Source organism: Myxine glutinosa, chromosome 3 (genome assembly GCF_964187855.1).
Source record: "Myxine glutinosa chromosome 3, kmMyxGlut1.1, whole genome shotgun sequence".
Classification (NCBI taxonomy): domain Eukaryota; kingdom Metazoa; phylum Chordata; class Myxini; order Myxiniformes; family Myxinidae; genus Myxine; species Myxine glutinosa.
In genome coordinates, this window is record NC_136263.1 from 26,303,793 (window position 1) to 26,321,338 (window position 17,546).

The 17,546-nt window shown below is 45.7% G+C and overlaps 1 protein-coding gene across 2 annotated transcripts in view; it reads right to left on the reverse strand.

Moving 5' to 3' along the window:
• The window catches only part of ENTPD4 (ectonucleoside triphosphate diphosphohydrolase 4), a 48,378-nt gene extending 35,499 nt beyond the window's left edge, over window positions 1-12,879 (reverse strand). The window contains exon 1 of one of the 2 annotated variants that reach the window (XM_068111187.2): window positions 12,683-12,879. The gene's annotated coding sequence lies outside the window, so the exon portion shown is untranslated. The remainder of the gene's footprint in view (window positions 1-12,682) is intronic. The other variant, XM_068111186.2, reaches the window with a different exon arrangement.
• Between the last annotated feature and the right edge of the window lie 4,667 nt (window positions 12,880-17,546).

A 17,546-nucleotide genomic window follows, 5' to 3' on the forward strand; every position in this document is an offset into this window, starting at 1 on the left:
AAGACAACGCAAATTTGGTCCAATGGACCAACAGGCCCCCTAGTTTAAATAAAACGAAGGTTTTGAAGATCGTATAACATAATTTTTATTTTTTGGTCACCACCATTGATGCAGCATCTTTTACACCTCTTTATCTAACACATTACATTAATGAATCCGTGCCTGTTGTTTGTGTCCTTTATGATGTCCCTAGAAACAGTAAGTTTCCTGTTTGGAATTATTTTCTATTTTGATTGACATCCAGGCAGACAGAGCAAAAATATTATCTCGACTCGGCACCTGCGCGATCAGGACAAATTCACAGCCAAATTACAGGGTGTCCCAGAAATCGACCCATAGGAAATATCTAGGCGTTTTATTCTAAAAGTTAAAAAACACATTCTTAAAAGTCTCTTTTGCATATTTCAGGGAGTAAACAACACTGGTGGCTCACTATACCAATCAAGAGAAGGTGGAGCTGGTGTTATTACATTTCCGCAAGAAGCCAGAGGGAGGGTTGTGTACTACTTCATGAAAAACCAGCCGAGAAGCCAAAACCAACTCGTCAATTCGTCCACAAATTCTTGCTATGATTAAAAGATACTGGAAGTGTTGCTGATAAAATTTGTAGTGGTCCTCACTCTAATACAGATAAACCAATTATGACTAGAACGGCAATTAGTAGAGAGCATACCTCCGCCTGGTTGGCGATATCACTCAATGGTGAAGAATCACTTAAAACATTCTACTTGCTGGATCCAGATCCGGATTTTCAACAAAATTGAATAGATTCTTCCTTGTCACACACACAACCTGTCCAACAGGTTTCGTCCATATCCATCCTTAAAATTTTTTGAGATATCCCCTCTATGTATCGTTTTTGGCCCTGTCTCCAAATGGTGAAGAATCACTTAAAAGTAAAAAATTCTCATATCCGAATCCATATTCAGATCTTCACCAAAATCGAATCGAATTGTCCTTGTCAGACACCCAACCGGTCCACCAAGTTGCGTCCAAATCCGTCCACAACCTTTTGAGATATCATGTTCACAAACAAACGGACAAACGGATAGACAGGGGTGAAAACATAACCTCCATCCACCTTTGGTGGCGGAAGTAAAAATGTTCCTTCAGCGGTTGCAAGAAGCCCAAAAAAAAAATGGAATAATAGCCGGCGAAGCCGGTGTTGTGAATGAACGCGTACGTATTATGTTGAAAAGCCAGATTTTGCAGGATCCTTTGAGAATTTCGAAGTTTTGATGCACCAAATCGCTCCATGGAGGCCGCCATCTTGCGGATGCGGAAGTATGCATAAAAAATTGCGGAAAAGTTCAAAAGGAGCTTGTTTCACACGTCCTTTTTTTATTCACAAACTTATGCACCTCCAATTTGTAATTAAAATATTTTAAGACCAACCTCGTTCCCCAGGCCCGCATGGGCCCTGGTTATCTTCAACGAAAATCATCACCAAACACCGGAACCAATGAGATTCGAGCATTTTAAAAAATATTTCAACAAGCGTTACGCCGAGGTCCCCCGTCGGGAAAGTGATGCGAGTTGACAAAGTGGAAGACGCAGTAAACATGCTATGATATGATATTTCGCTCACAAGGTTCAGACATACATGGAGGCGGCCATCTTGGATTTTGACGTGGCGACCCAATTTTCAATAGCGTTCTTCCTTATGCCTAGATACACCCACACACCAGATTAGAAGTTGGTACTTCGCTTATTATTCAAGATATTCCGCTCACAAGGTTCAGACATACATGGCGGCGGCCATCTTGAATTTTGACATGGCGACCCAATTTTCAATAGCGTTCTTCCTTATGCGTAGATACACCCACACACCAGATTAGAAGTTAGTCGTTTTTTTTTGTTGTTTTTTTGTATACAGAGTCGAGGCTCGTGAAAGAGCAAACATTTATCAAACAAACAAATCAAACAAACAAGCAAACAAAGTATATAAAAAGGGGAGCGGTCGACAAGATGGGGAGAGAAGGGGAGGAAGCACACAAACACAACATTTGAGAGCAGGGACATCGGGAGATGTGTGGGAGGGAGAGGGCTTGGGGGGGAGGGAGAGGGCTTGGGGGGGAGGCAGGATAGGTATAAAACGCAAGGACACCAAGGACTTCCAGGAAAGAAGTTGGTATTTCAAAAAAGAGGATTTGGGGTGAAATTAGCGGGGGTAGAAAAGATCAAAGTTTTGGATTGGGGAAGATAAGAGATGGTGGTGAACAGCTGTTTTAAAGACCTGGAGGGAGGAGTGGGATTGAAGAGAGTGAGGGAGTTTGTTCCAGAGGCAGGAGAAAAGAGGAATGAAGGAGTGAAGGTGAGTAGAGATTCTTCATTTTGGCAGTTTAACCATAAGTGGGTTGCAGGCAGATCTTGTGCGACCTGCAGGAATATTTGGGGGACAGAGCCCAGAGAGAGCTGGGTGAGCAAGGTAGAAGACGGAAAGACCACCAACCTGCCTGCGGTGAGTAAGTGAAAGGCCCTCGGAGATAGTGTCATCGCGGGAGATTCCAATGTTTCTGAACGCTTTGGTTTCAACAGCGTGAAGACGAGCTAGGTGTGAGGCAGGAGCACCAGCCCAGAGGGGAGAGCAGTACTCCATTGAGCTGCGGATGAAAGCCTTGTATGTGGTGAGCTCAGGTGTGCCGAGGAAGGACTTCGCACGACGGAGGACGCCCAGTCGGCGACTGGCTTTGGAGGCCAGCGAAGAAAGATCATGGCAGATAGTGAGACCCAAAAGCTTGAGCGACAGAACTTCTTGGAGGATTGTTGAGAAAGTAGATGGGAGGGTTGTCCAGTCGGTCTTTTCTCGAGAGACTTCCGTGACTTCCGTTTCCGGTCTTGCTGGCGACGGTTCGTTTTTTCGCAGGTCTCCACGCTCTCCATCGAAATCGAAGTTAAGTAATTGTTCCAATTTGTATTTTCGTTATAACTGTATTTCTTTTATGGTGTATGTACGTATATTGTCCCGTCAAAGATTTTCGGTGCAAATCTTTCATACCTGTATTGAAAATCGCGTTAATTCGTGTCGTCTCGAGGTCTTGTACAGTGTACACTGTACAAGTACAACCTTGAGGCTTTGTTTTTCTCTCAGCGCCTGTCGTTTGTGATCCAATAACTTTCGTTCTCTGTTTTCGCAGTCTTTCCACCCCAAAGCCTACTTCCTTATGTAAATCTCAACTCAAAAAAACAAAAAAAAAAAGACTACCTTCTCTGTGCTCATTCGTTTATTCATTCTTATTCGTTCGTTCGTTCTTCGACCACGTGTTTCTCCCCCATTTCCCCAGATAGATTGTCAAATTTCAACTCGTTATTTTATCGTCCATGCGATATTGTTTGATTATAGTTAGTTTTGGTTTGAATTTCCTGTAACTCGTAATTAATTAATCGTGTTCTGCTCCTTGTGTGTGGCCTTGTAGTTGTACCCCCGTCGGTGTTTTGTTAACTTAAGTGTGTTTTGCTTGGCTCTTGGTTTTTTCCCTTCTACCCCGAACATAATACTGTCTAACGTTCTAAATCCCCACCCCCCCCCCCCCCCCCAAAAAAAAAAACAAAAAAAAACAAAAACATTTATTTTATTTTCTCCACGTGTACTGTTGTCTCATCCTGTATTTTCTGTCCAGGTGTGTTGTTCGCCCCACCCCCATTATCTCCTTGCCATCCACCGTTTGCCCTGTTCACGTGACTCGTGGTGGTCCCTCTCGGCTCTCCCCCCGTTGGTATTTTTGTGCATATAAGATTGTTCATAGTTCTGTTTAAATATTTTTAAATATGTTTAACCTTTCCCCTTCTGTTTTTTATTCAGTGGTATATTACAACACGCTGTTTTTCTTCCTATTTAAAAGGCTTTTCTCAATTTCCTCTCCAACTCAATCCACTTCAAAAAAAAGAAATTCAATATCTTATACGTCTCCCTCACTACATGGTCTAAATTCACATTCATTCCATCCCTCCTCCATCATCCTGAACCGGATTGCTAACTTGAAAATCACAACAAACCCAATTTGTTATCAATGTTCGTCTTTCATTAATCATCCACTTTCTAAACTCCCCTCTTGCCCCTCCCATCCAAATCCCCCCCCTTGCACCTACACTCCGAAACTCCCCCCTTTCCCCTCCACTCCTGAACTCCCCCCTTGCCCTTCCCCTCCTAAACTTCCCCTTTGCCCCTCCCCTCCTAATCCCCCCCCTTGCCCCTCCACTCCTGATCTCCCCCCTTTCCCCTTCCCTCCAAAACTCCCCCCTTGCCCCTCCCCTCCTAAACTCCCCCCTCACTCCTCCCCTTCAAAACTCCCCCCCAATCCCTCCCATTCAATTCTCCCCCCAAACCATTCCTCTCCAATTCTCTCTCCTCCCCCCTCCTCCTCCAAGCTGCCTCCTCCCCACTTCGTCTCCCTTCTATCTCATACCTCCACCCCCCCAAACCTTCTACTTTCCTCTGCCCCCCCTCAAACAACCCCTCACTGTGCCGCATCCCTTCACCAGCAAACCTTTCATCCTCCTCATCCTTCCCTTTCTTGGAACTCTTCTGCAACATCTGAAACACTATCAACTGCTCTCCCTACCTCCCCCTCTCATCCTTCATCTTACCCTACTCCTCCCCTCCCCTGTCCTGTACCCGATGCTCCCCCTCTCTCTTCATTAACGGTATGGACCTCAAACATCCGGGGCCTTCGCTCAAACCTGACTGATCTCTCCATACAGGTTGCTTCTGACAATCCAGACTTGATCTGCTTAACAGAGACTTTCCTCCTTCAAGATGTCTCTGATTCCTTAATATCTCTTCCTGGTTACTCCCTCCTCCGGTATGATAGACCTGAGCCTCGGCCTGGTGGTGGGGTGGCTATCTTTGTCAAAAACTCTCTTCCTCACTCTCCTTGCACTGCTCTCTTTCCTCCTCACCCGCAGGAGTACCTCTGGCTACGGCTTCCTCTCCGCTCCCACCTTTTGTTCATATGTGTTCTGTACCGTCCCCCAAACAGTGATGACTCCATCTACATTTCAATGTCTGACAACATGGACCAACTTCTATCCACTCATCCCAACTCTCTCTTCCTCATATGTGGTGACTTCAACTGTCATCATGCCACCTGGTTGGGTGTGGGTTCCTCTCTCACTAGTCATGGCACCTCAGCAAAGGACTTCTGTGACTCACTGGGATTGACACAATCTGTCAATTTCCCGACCCGGATCTCAGCCAATGGAGTATCTTCTCTTCTAGACTTGGTTATCACAAACTTCCCTGCTAATGTCTGCTGCTCTTCTTCTGCTCCAATCGGTTCTTCTGATCATGTGCTTGTCAAAGTGGACATCTCTCTGGCCATTCTCAGAGAGCCTCCTCAGCGTCGACGAGTCTGGCATTTCACTCAGGCCGACTGGGACGGTCTTCAAGCAGCCATCAATCGTCTGGATTGGTCTCCCATCTCCACTGCCTCTGACATCAATTCTTCCTGGGAATTCTTCCAAAGCAAACTGATCTCTCTCATGCACAGATTTATCCCATCTCGCCTTCAATTGTCTTACCCTTCCTCCCGTCCATGGTACACTGAATCTTGTGGTGAGGCAGTTGCCCTGAAACAACTTGCCTTTGCCTCTTGGAAGGCTAATCCAACTGAAGGAAATCTCAGTTCCTTCCACCAAGCTCGGAACAAGTGTGTGTCTACCCTCAGGAGTGCCAGGAAGCACTATCTCTCCTCACTCAAGAATGAACTCTCAAACCTGTCTCCTTCCTCCAAATCCTGGTGGCGTCTGGTCAAATCCGTTTCTGGTGTTTGTTCCCCCTCCATCCCCTCCCTTACCTCAAATGGCCACACAGTTGACATCGCACGTGACAAAGCCGAATGCCTCAACTCTGTGTTCGCCTCGAAATCCTTAGTCCCAAACCCATCTCTCTCTGTTCCCACCTTTCCCAGTCGAACCCAACTGCTCCTGGACTCTGTGTCCTTCTCTCCTGACAAGGTGGAGGAGTTTTTGTCAAACCTCGACTCTGATTCCGCAACTGGACCAGACGGCATCAGCCCACGGGTCCTAAAATCCTGCTCTGCCGCTCTATCTCACCCTCTCTCTGTTCTTTTCACCCTATCTTTTGCTCAAGGTCATCTGCCAGCATCCTGGAAATCAGCTAACATTACCGCTTTACACAAAAAAGGTGCAAAAACAGATCCTTGCAACTACAGACCAATCAGCCTGCTCCCAATTATCAGCAAAGTCATGGAATCCATCATTGCTTCGGATATGAAATCTTTCCTCTTCTCCAATGGCTTGATCTCTGATCATCAATTTGGTTTCAGACCAGGTCACTCTACTCTGGACATGCTGCTTCTGCTGTCTCAACAATGGATGGAGGTCCTCAATGCCAAACAGGAAATCAGAGCTGTCTCCCTTGACATATCAAGGGCCTTTGATACGGTCTGGCACCCAGCTCTGCTCACCAAACTCTCCTCCTATGGTATCCATGGAAATCTCCATGCATGGCTTGCGGACTTCCTCTCTGGTCGTAGTCAACGTGTGGCCCTGAATGGATTTCTCTCATCTCCCCTTCCTGTTCAGGCTGGAGTTCCCCAAGGAAGTGTGCTGGGCCATGTGCTTTTTCTGGTCTTTATCAATGATCTCTCTGACTCTCTGGAAAATCCTCTCTATCTCTTTGCTGATGACTCCACTCTCTGCCGCTCCATTCCTCTTCCCTCAGATCGGCAGTCTGCAGCCTCCTCACTCTCTGAAGACCTGGACAAAATCACAGACTGGTCAAACAAGTGGAACATGTCTTTCAATCCTGCCAAATCTCACTCTCTTACTATGTCTCTCCGAAAAGATCGACTGGACAACCCTCCCATCTACTTTCTCAACAATCCTCTCCAAGAAGTTCTGTCACTCAAGCTTTTGGGTCTCACTATCTGCCATGATCTTTCTTGGGAAAACCACATTTCCAAGCTGGCCTCCAAAGCCAGTCGCCGACTGGGCATCCTCCGTCGTGCGAAGTCCTTCCTCGGCACACCTGAGCTCCTCACCACATACAAGGCTTTCATCCGCAGCTCAATGGAATACTGTTCTCCCCTATGGGCTGGTGCTCCTGCCTCACACCTGGCTCGGCTTCACGCTGTTGAATCCAAAGCTTTCAAAATCATTGGAATCTCCCGCGATGAAGCTATCTCTGAGGGCCTTTCACTCACTCACCGCAGGCAGGTAGGTGGTCTTTCTGTCTTCTACCGACTCCTCTCCGGCCTTGCTCCCCCAGCTCTCTCTGTGCTCTGTCCCCCAAATATTCCTACAGGTCGCACAAGATCTGCCAGCAACCCTCTGATGGTTAAACTGCCGAAATCTCGGCTCTCTGCTCACCTTCACTCTTTCATTCCTCTTTTCTCCCGCCTGTGGAACAAACTCCCACACTCCCTTCAATCCCTCTCCTCCCTCCAGGTCTTTAAAACAGCTGTTCACCACCATCTCTTATCTTCCCCCATCCATAACCTTGATCTTTTCTACCCCCACTAATTCACCCCAGATCCACCTTGTTTGAAATTCCAACTTACTTCCTGGAAATCCTGGCAGTGTCCATATGTTTATACCTCTCCCACCCGCCCCCCCTTCACATGCCTCCCCCCCTTCACATGCCTCCCCCCCTTCACATGCCTCCCCCCCAAAGCCCTCTCCCTCCCACAGATCTCTCGATGTCTCCATGTCTCTCGGTCCCTGCTCTCAAATGTTGTGTTTGTGTCCTTCCCCCTCTCTCCCCATCTTGTCTACCGCTCCCGATGTTATTTGTTTTGTGTGTCTGTTTGTCTTTCTGTGTGATTAATGTTCGCTCTTTCACGAGCCTCGATCTTGTATACAAAAAAAAAAAAAAAAAAAAAAAAAGACATTGTAAGAGTGTGCGATTTGTCAGGATTGAAAGATATGTTCCACTTGTTTGCCCAGTCTGTGATTTTGTCCAGGTCTGCAGAGAGTAAGGAGGCTGCAGACTGCTGATCTGAGGGATGAGGAATGGAGCGGCAGAGAGTGGAGTCATCACCAAAGAGATAGAGAGGATTTTCAAGAGTCAGAGAGATCATTGATGAAGACCAGAAAAAGCACAGGGCCCAGAACACTGCCTTGGGGAACTCCAGCCAGAACAGCGAGAGGAAATGAGAGAAACTCATTCAGGGCCACACGTTGACTACGACTAGAGGGGAAGACCGCTAGCCATGCGTGGAGATTTCCATGGATACCAAAGGAGGTGAGTTTGGTGAGCAGAGCGGGGTGCCAGACCGTATCGAAGGCACGTGATATGTCGAGGGAGACAGCTCTAATTTCCTGTTTGGCATTGAGGACCTCCATCCATTGTTGAGACAGCAGAAGCAGCATGTCCAGAGTAGAGTGACCTGGTCTGAAACCAAATTGATGATCAGAGATCAAGCCATTGGAGAAGAGGAAAGATTTCATATCCGAAGCAATGATGGATTCCATGACTTTGCTGATAATTGGGAGAAGGCTGATTGGTCTGTAGTTGCTAGGATTTGTTTTTGCACCTTTTTGTGTAAAGCGGTGATATTGGCTGATTTCCAAGCAGATGGCAGTTGACCTTGAGCAAAAGAGAGGGTGAGGAGAACAGAGAGAGGGAGTGAAAGAGCAGAAGAACAGGATTTTAGGACCCGTGGGCTGATGCCGTCAGGTCCATTTGCAGAATCAGAGTCGAGGGTTGACAAACTTTTCCACCTTGTCAGGAGGAAAGGACACGGAGTCCAGGAGCAGCTGGGTACGACTGGGTACGGTGGGTACAGAGGGATGGGTTTGGGACACAAGATTTAGAGGCAAACACAGAGTTGAGGCATTCAGCTTTTTCACGTGTGGAGTCAGCTGTGTAGCCGTTTGAGGTAAGGGAAGGGATGGAGGGGATGGAGGGGGAACAAACACCAGAAACAGATTTGACCAGACGCCACCAGGATTTGGAAGAGGGAGACAGATAAGAGAGTTCGGTCTTGAGAACGGAGAGATATTGTTTCCTGGCTCTCCTGAGGGTGGACACACACTTGTTTCGGGCAATGTGAAAGGAAATGAGATTTCCTTCTGTTGGATTTGCTTTCCAGGAGACGAAGGCAAGTTGTTTCTGGCCAACAGTCTCACCACAAGATTCCGTGTGCCATGGACGGGAGGAAGGGTATGACAACTGAAGACGAGATGGGATAAATCTGTGCATGAGAGAGAGCAATTTACTTTGGACGAATTCCCAGGATGAGTTGATGTCAGAGGTGGTAGAGATGGGAGACTAATCCAGATGATTGATGGCTGCTTGAAGACCGGGCCAGTTGGCCTGAGTGAAATGCCAGACTCGTCGACGCTGAGCAGGCTCCCCGAGAATGGTCAGAGAGATGTCCACTTTAACAAGCACATGATCAGATGAGCCAATTGGAGCAGAAGAAGAGCAGCAGAGCAGTTCGTTTATTTTTCAAGATATTTAGCTCACAAGGTTCAGACATATATATGGTGACGGCCATCTTGGATTTTGACGTGGCGACCCAATTTTGAATAGCGTTCTTCCTTATGCCTAGATACACCCAGGCACCAGATTAGAAGTTGGTACTTTGCTTATTTTTCAAGATATTCCGCTCACAAGGTTCAGACATACATGGCGGTGGCCATCTTGAATTTTGTCGTGGCGACCCAATTTTCTTTAGTGTTCTTCCTTATGCCTAGATATACCCACACACCAGATTAGAGGTTAGTAGTTCGTTTATTTTTCAAGATATTTCGCTCACAAGGTTCAGACATATATATGGTGGTGGCCATCTTGGATTTTGACGTGGCGACCCAATTTTCAATAGCCTTCTTCCTTATGCCTAGATACACCCACACACCAGATTAGAAGTTGGTACATCGCTTATTTTTCAAGATATTCCGCTCACAAGGTTCAGACATACATGGCATCAGACATACATGGTGGTGGCCATCTTGGATTTTGACGTGGGTTGAACCCACACACCAAATTCGAATGCAGTCCTTCGCTTACGCACGGACGGAGGGGAAAACCATAGTCCCACTTTCGCTCCGCGGTACGACGGGGGACAAATAAGCTTATTACCGCGTTTGAGGCTGAAAACGGTGTCAAATATTCTAAAATTGACGAATAATTATTTTTTAGAAATCTCGCGGCCGTCGGGGATAGTTTTTCACGGCCGGAAATATCCGAAATTGAGACGGAATTCACCGAATTAATCAAGAAGAAAATTTTATAAATTTTAATCTCATCCAGAATGCAAATGGTGTCATTTTGAACTAGGTACGGTACCTACTACACCTACCTACCCAACTGATGCCATAGTGATGGGTAAAATAGTGGCAAGCGGCTTTGGCTTCGCCGGCTCATTTCGCTTTGCAGTCGGGTAGTAGTAAATACATTTGGTGTAAATTGTATATTTTTTCCCAACTAATACAACTGTTCCCTAGAGAAGCGGCAGGGTCATGTTATTATCCTTTGTGGCGTATATAAAATTACAGTAGATCTCGGCCCAGGTCCATTTATCTGTGGTGGACACCACAAGCATAGAATGCCTCAAGGATGTCGTGATCCCTCCAAAAAATTTTCAGCTTAATGTTAAACAGCAGTGACGACCGTTTAAAAAGGTAATCATACCTGTTTGTGGTTAAGAATATTTTTTAATTCCGTATAACAAAATTTACTGTAAGGGGGCAATACTGTAAGGGTGTCGGGGGCAATATCGTAGTCACAAAAACCCCTTGGAGAGGGGGGATGTTGTTTTGTCACAACATTAGTATCATGCCATTGAAGGAACTGCGCTCCAACGCGAGTCGAAAGAATTGACGCGACCAAAGACGGAATTCGTCCGAGTTGCTTTATTGAAACAAAACAGCTCAGGTATTCTCACAAGCCCGTTTATCGGGCAGCAATATATATACACATTTATGTCGGGAAGTTTGCCCGGCAAAAGCTATACCGGGCATGCCCGGGTGTCAAGGGCGAGCCTTGGAAAGGCGAGTCTGGACCTGCCCGGGCGTGTTTGGCTGCGGCCTGGCAAGTCGAGCCTGGGCGTGCCCGGGCGCTCTGGACGAGCCCTGGAAAGGCGATAGCGGGCATGCCCGGACGCTCTGGGCGAGCCCTGGAAAGGCGATAGCGGGCATGCCCGGACGCTCTGGGCGAGCCCTGAAAAGGCGATAGCGGGCATGCCCGGACGCTCTGGGCGAGCCCTGGAAAGGCGAGAGCGGGCATGCCCGGGAAAGACGAGACCGGGCGTGCCCGGGAGGTTCGGGCGTGCCCGGGAACAGTGAGTCCGGGCATGCCCGGGAGAGGCGCGTCTGGCCGTGTTCTGGCCGGTGCAAGGCGATTGTGTGCATCCAGCGGTAACCGCTACACCATTATCATTATTGTTTTATTGCTTTTGTTATTAAAAGCGGCCTTGTAAAAAACAAACAAAAAAAAAACGCCATGACACGCCTTAACACGATGATTGGCCAAGGAGGAAAAACCCCCTTGAGGAGGGGGGATAGCGACCTTGTAAAAAGGTCCTTTCTGGGCACACCTGAGCTCCTCACCACATACAAGGCTTTCATCTGCAGCTCAATGGAATACTGCTCTCTCCTCTGGGCTGGTACTCCTTCCTCGCACCTAGCGCGTCTTCACGCTGTTGAAACCAAAGCTTTCAGAATCATTGGAATCTCCCACGACGAAGCTAACTCCGAGGGCCTCTCCTCACCGCAGGCGGGTTGGTGGTCTTTCCGTCTTCTACCGACTCTCCTCTGGCCTTGCTCCCCCTGTGCTCTGTCCCCCAAATATTCCTACAGGTCGCACATGATCTGCCTGCAACCCTCTTCTGGTGAAACTGCCAAAAAAAAAAAAGACTCTGCTCATCTTCATTCCTCTTTTTCCCACCTCTGGAGCAAACTCCCACACTCTCTTCAATCCCTCTCCTCCATCCAGGTCTTTAAAACAGCTGTTCACCACCATCTCTTATCTTCCCCCATCCAAAACCTTGATCTTTTCTACCCCCGTTAAAACGCCCCAAATCCGCCTCTTTAAATACCCAACTTATTTCCTGAAATTCATAGAAGTGTTCATTTGCTTTGTACCGTGTAACCCTCCCTCCTCCCCCAATCCTCGCCCTTCCACACCGACATCCCTGTTCTCTACTGTTGTTGTGCTTGTGTGTTTCCCTCTCTCCCCCTCTTGTCTTCCGCTCCCTTCATTGTATGTTTTATGTATCTGTGCACGTTTTCATGTTCAATGTGTTAGCCCATTACACCGACCGACGGACCGACGGGCAGACATACAGAGACATACAGACATACATAGACAGACAGACAGACAGACATACATACATACATACAGACCGAACGGATGACGGAAGGGACGACGCACAGGCGGAACGAGAGCAAACCGATACTGCGATAGTCCCCTCTGGTGAAACCGGTAGGGGACCAATAAATTATTCGCGAGCTTATCAATACCTATTTATGAATTGGACAATCTATATTCTATAATCTATATGACAAATCCTGAAAACAAAATACAAATATGTCCAAAACGAATAATCATAATAGTTTAGAAAATGTTACAATTCTTCAGTTCACCTCAGAAAATATTCAAAAAAGGGGACAAATTAGTAATTACACCGAACAGGAAGACACCACAAAGTCCACAGGTCAAGTTGAGTGAATCACTGGATGAAAAACCCGATCTTTCCAAACGATCAATATTTACCTTTGTAAGAAAAGAAGTGCGAAGCTTCCTGATAATACATTGCTTGGTCAGTGACATCCGTCACCGATCACCACGCAGCACATCACACGATGGCCACGTAAACAAGCCAAGCGGCGCCTCGATGGAGATAAGAGACCAGGCCGTGCCGTAAAGCGACCTTTACGCCGCTTTCCGACAAACACAGCCACAGGGTGTGCGCCTCACGTGACTTTTTTGTTTCTAATTACTACGTCTAACAACTCTAACATCGACATGACTGATATATGTACAGTGTGTTTATTCGAGTTATAAAAGTGGATTTAATTGACTAACAATTTGACGTATACAAATATACACCGCACCAAACTTTGTAAATTACGTTATCAACGTCGTGGTGTGTCTGTTAATCGTGAGACGCGGATACGTCTTCCTTCTTGAAGGGATGTATCTGTAAACGTGAGCTAATGGATGGAGACGAATTGCACCACCCCACGTTCGGCTCGGGTATACGGGGTGCTCCGCGATGCACCACCCCACGTTCGGCTCGGGTATACGGGGTGCTCCGCGATGCACCACCCCACGTTCGGCTCGGGTATACGGGGTGCTCCGCGATGCACCACCCCACGTTCGGCTCGGGTATACGGCATACTCCGCGATGGACCACCCGACAGAAGGCGCGGTTGTATGGGGTGCTCCGCGATGCATCACCCCCACGGTCGGCTCGGTTATATGGACGTCTCCAGACGTGCGTGCAGTTTTCCGTGCAGCACTCACCGATTCAGGAGGTCTCGATATGAGGTTTGTTGTAATGACGTGGGTCGCTGTGCATTGTGGGTGAAAACAAACGTGTGTTCGCCACGTTGATGTCACTCGGCTCATTGCGATGCTGTTTTCGAAGTATTTTGATGATTTCCTGGCAGATGCTGGGCATAGGTAGAGACAGAAGACCACCTTATGTGAAGGCTTTGATCCATACAGTTTGAAGAAAACGGATTTTGCAATTGACATTAAATTATGGCACGGAACAGGTGATTAGACAGAGAGACTATACAAATGATACGGACTGACGTACGACCCAAAGTACCCTGACTGAGATGGACGATAGCAAAGGCAGATTGAATTGCACAGATGCAAAGAATGCAAACTCGAGAAGAAAATAGGATGAAGAAGAAGAAGAAAAATAGACAAGTCATAAAAACATTTTCAAACTAGAGCAATGCGACTGCGTCGCCAATATGCCTCCGTGTAGTCCCTGGTCCATGACAACGGGTAGATGCCTTCGTTGACTGTCCTAAAAATAAACAAGTTTGATTTTGATCCCTTCAGCTGTTCTCAAGTGTTACATTTTTACCAGACTTTACAGGTTTCACATCGATTGGTGAAGCGGTTTCGGAAAAGGTTTTTTTTTTAAAATATCGGCTTTCAAGCTAATATGGCTGCCAAATCACGTGACATATGACTTCAAAAAAATGTACATTCTGCATATGTATGGGTAGGGGATCACGGTTGTGAAGTTTCGTGTTGATCGGATAAGGTTCGTTTTTCCATCCAAGATGGCTGCCAAACCACGTGACCTACGACGTCAGCATTTTCAAACTATATGCAGCAATTGTGTTGGATGACATTTGTAAAGATTCCCTTCGAAAGGGTAAGCGGTTTCTGAGATATAATGATTTAATAATTTCCTTCAATCCAAAATGGCTGCCACACCATGTGACCTATGATGTCATAAATTTAATATTTCAATACAAATGGGTCATAGATCATGTGTATGAATTTTCAGATTTTTAGGAGAAGGAATTCGATTAAAACATTTTTGGCTAGTATGTCACTTCACCTATGATGTCATCATTGCCATGCTTTTGTTCCCCATTGGGAGTAATTGACAATGTGCCAAGGTTCAAATTTTACATTCAGAGGTTTCCGAGAAATACGTTTTTAATTATTTGTGTTTAATCCAAGATGACTGCCATACCACGTGACCTATGACGCCACGAATTTCATGAAAACATTATACATGGGTGTCGCTCCTACCCTGAAAGTTTTTTCTCAATCGGACATGTGGTTGCTGAGAAAAACGAGGTTTAGCCCGGACGGACGGACGGATGGACAACCCGAAAACATAACGCCTCCGACCACATTTGGGGGGTGGAGGCATAATAAACCAATTGCAAACAGATGAGAAAGGAATGAAAGGTATGAAAGGAATTGAAAGGCTTTGAAAGGAATGAAAAAGGATGCAAAATAAAACTGCAACATTGGCCCAAAACTGACAAAAGTGGCGGCACTGAGTCGAATCGTTAGACTCGGTAAAATAAACGAGAACGGAACTCGGCAGATCGAGTGCATACCTCTGCCAGGCTGAACAGTTTACGTTTTGTATCGCACTAAGGCCACACCTGGATCTGTACCTGCCCCAAAATCTAATTGGCCGATTAGCATCTTATGCTATTTTCTGGTTCATATGATCCAATCATTTTTGTCCCCCGTCGCACCGCGGGGCGAAAGGGGGACTATGGTTTTCCCCTCCGCCCGTGCGTGCGTCCGTCCGTGCGTCCGTCCGTCCGTCCGTCCGTGCGTCCGCCCGTCCATCCGTGCGTCCGTCCGTGCATGTGTACGTGCGTGCGTGTGTACGTACGTGCGTGCGTGCGTAAGCGAAGAACCGAATTCTAATTTGGTGTGTGGGTGCAACCCACGTCAAAATCCAAGATGGCCGCCACCATATATATGTCTGAACCTTGTGAGTGGAATATCTTCAAAAATAAACGAACGACTAACTTCTAATCTGGTGTGTGGGTGTATCTACACAAGGGAGAACGCTATTGAAAATTGGGTCGCCACGTCAAAATCCAAGATGGCCGCCACCATATATATGTCTGAACCTTGTGAGTGGAATATCTTCAAAAATAAACGAACGACTAACTTCTCATCTGGTGTGTGGGTGTATCTACGCATAAGGAAGAACGCTATTGAAAATTGGGTAATTTTCCGCTAATTTAACCCCAAATCCACTTTTTTGAAATACCAACTTCTTTCCTGGAAGTCCTAGCAGTGTCCGTGTGTTTTATACCTCTTCCACCCCCGCCCCCCACCCCCTTCCCATGCCTCCTCCCCCCAAACCCTCTCTCTCCCACAGATCTCCCGATGTCTCTGCTCTTAAATGTTGTACATGTGTGCTTCCCCCTCTCTCCCCATCTTGTCTCCCGCTCCCTTTATTGTGTCTTATGTGTTCGTTTTTTTTTTTGGGGGTCATTAATGTTAGCTCTTACACGAGCCTCGATCTTGTATACAAAATCTGATTTGAAAATGTGATTGACCAGAATCTAAGAATTTGCATATTGGGTCAATTAATTGGTTCACCAATCAAAAGCTACAAGCTGATTGTTTGTTTTAAGATCAAAAGGTCAAAGGTTAAGCTTGTGTAACATCACCAATTATCACACGATTGACCTGAAATTTAAAGAATTTGCATACCGGGTCACTGAGTTAGTTCACTAATCAAAAAGTAGAAACTTTTTTCTTTTTTTTTTACATCAAAAGGTCAAAGGTCAAGGTTGTATAAAATCATTAATTTTCGTCCAATTGACCTGAAATTTTAAGAATTTGCATATTTGGTCACAGAATGGTTCACCAATCTAAAGCTAGAAGCTGATAAAAAAATTTTAGATAAAAAGATCAAGGGTCAAGGTTGCATAAAATCATCAATTTTCATGTTGTGACTTTTTAAAACTGTTTTCGTTATATTTAGCATACGGAAGAAGAAGATAAAAAAGAGTAAGAAGAAGATGGTTGATTAGAGCGGATGTTGATGGGCTTTTCATTTTCAGATGCTTTCTAGTTCCATTTTTATTCATACTTTCGGGTAAATTCATCAAATTATCAGTGATAACAGTCATTTGTGTTTATTATTGTAAATTAACAGACTTTATATAAATGCGCATGAAGCAAAATATTAACGAAAAACGTGAAACTACAAACTAATAAAATAACAGCTTAAGTAAATAAGAAGAACACTGTCATTTTATAGAATCAGTCAATACTTTGTGTGTGTACCCTTTGGCTTATTGAGTGTAATCACTCTTTTACCCATGCTTCCTGTGTACGACTGAAACAGTCGTACAGGAATGTTGTGTCCATATATCCGTTGTGCTGCCCTGTCCCACAGTTCTTTAAGGTTAGTTTGGTTCCTCTTGTTCTCTGTTTCCAGGAAATCCCATATCGCCTCGATGAGACTCTTATCCAGACTCTGGGGTGGCTATTCCAACACTTCGAACACACCAGTTGTAACCTTTTCTCCAAATACTGTTTTACTATTTTGGAACTTTGTTTTGGATCATTATACCTTGTCGGAACATGAATCCTCTTTTAACAAGAACGGCACAAACATTTAATGATGACAAGCAAACATGTGAACATGACAAACATGTGAACATAAAAAGCATGTGAACATGAAAACAAACATGTGAACTTGACACACAAGTGAATATGACAAACACGTGCATATAAACAGTGATAAAGTACTTTTGGGTCATCTGGGTCTTTAAATGTCTTTGGGACATTTTTGGTCATCGAGGTATTGTGGGACTTCAGGGTATTTTGGGTCCTCTGGGTCTTTAGGATCATTGGGGTATTTTGGGTCTTGGAGGACTTAAAGGGTCTTCAAAGGTCTAAGGGGTCTCAGTAGTCGAAACTTTTGAAAGATATATTCCAACAGTATGTAATTAATAGACAGGATGAAACCGATGTTCGAACAGTACATAATTAATAGATATATAGTCACATGGGTTCACCACCTCATGGCTTCATGGACCATGTTTTTCAGATATATACATATATATATATATATATATATATATTGTTGCGGATATGGGATTTACATCCATCC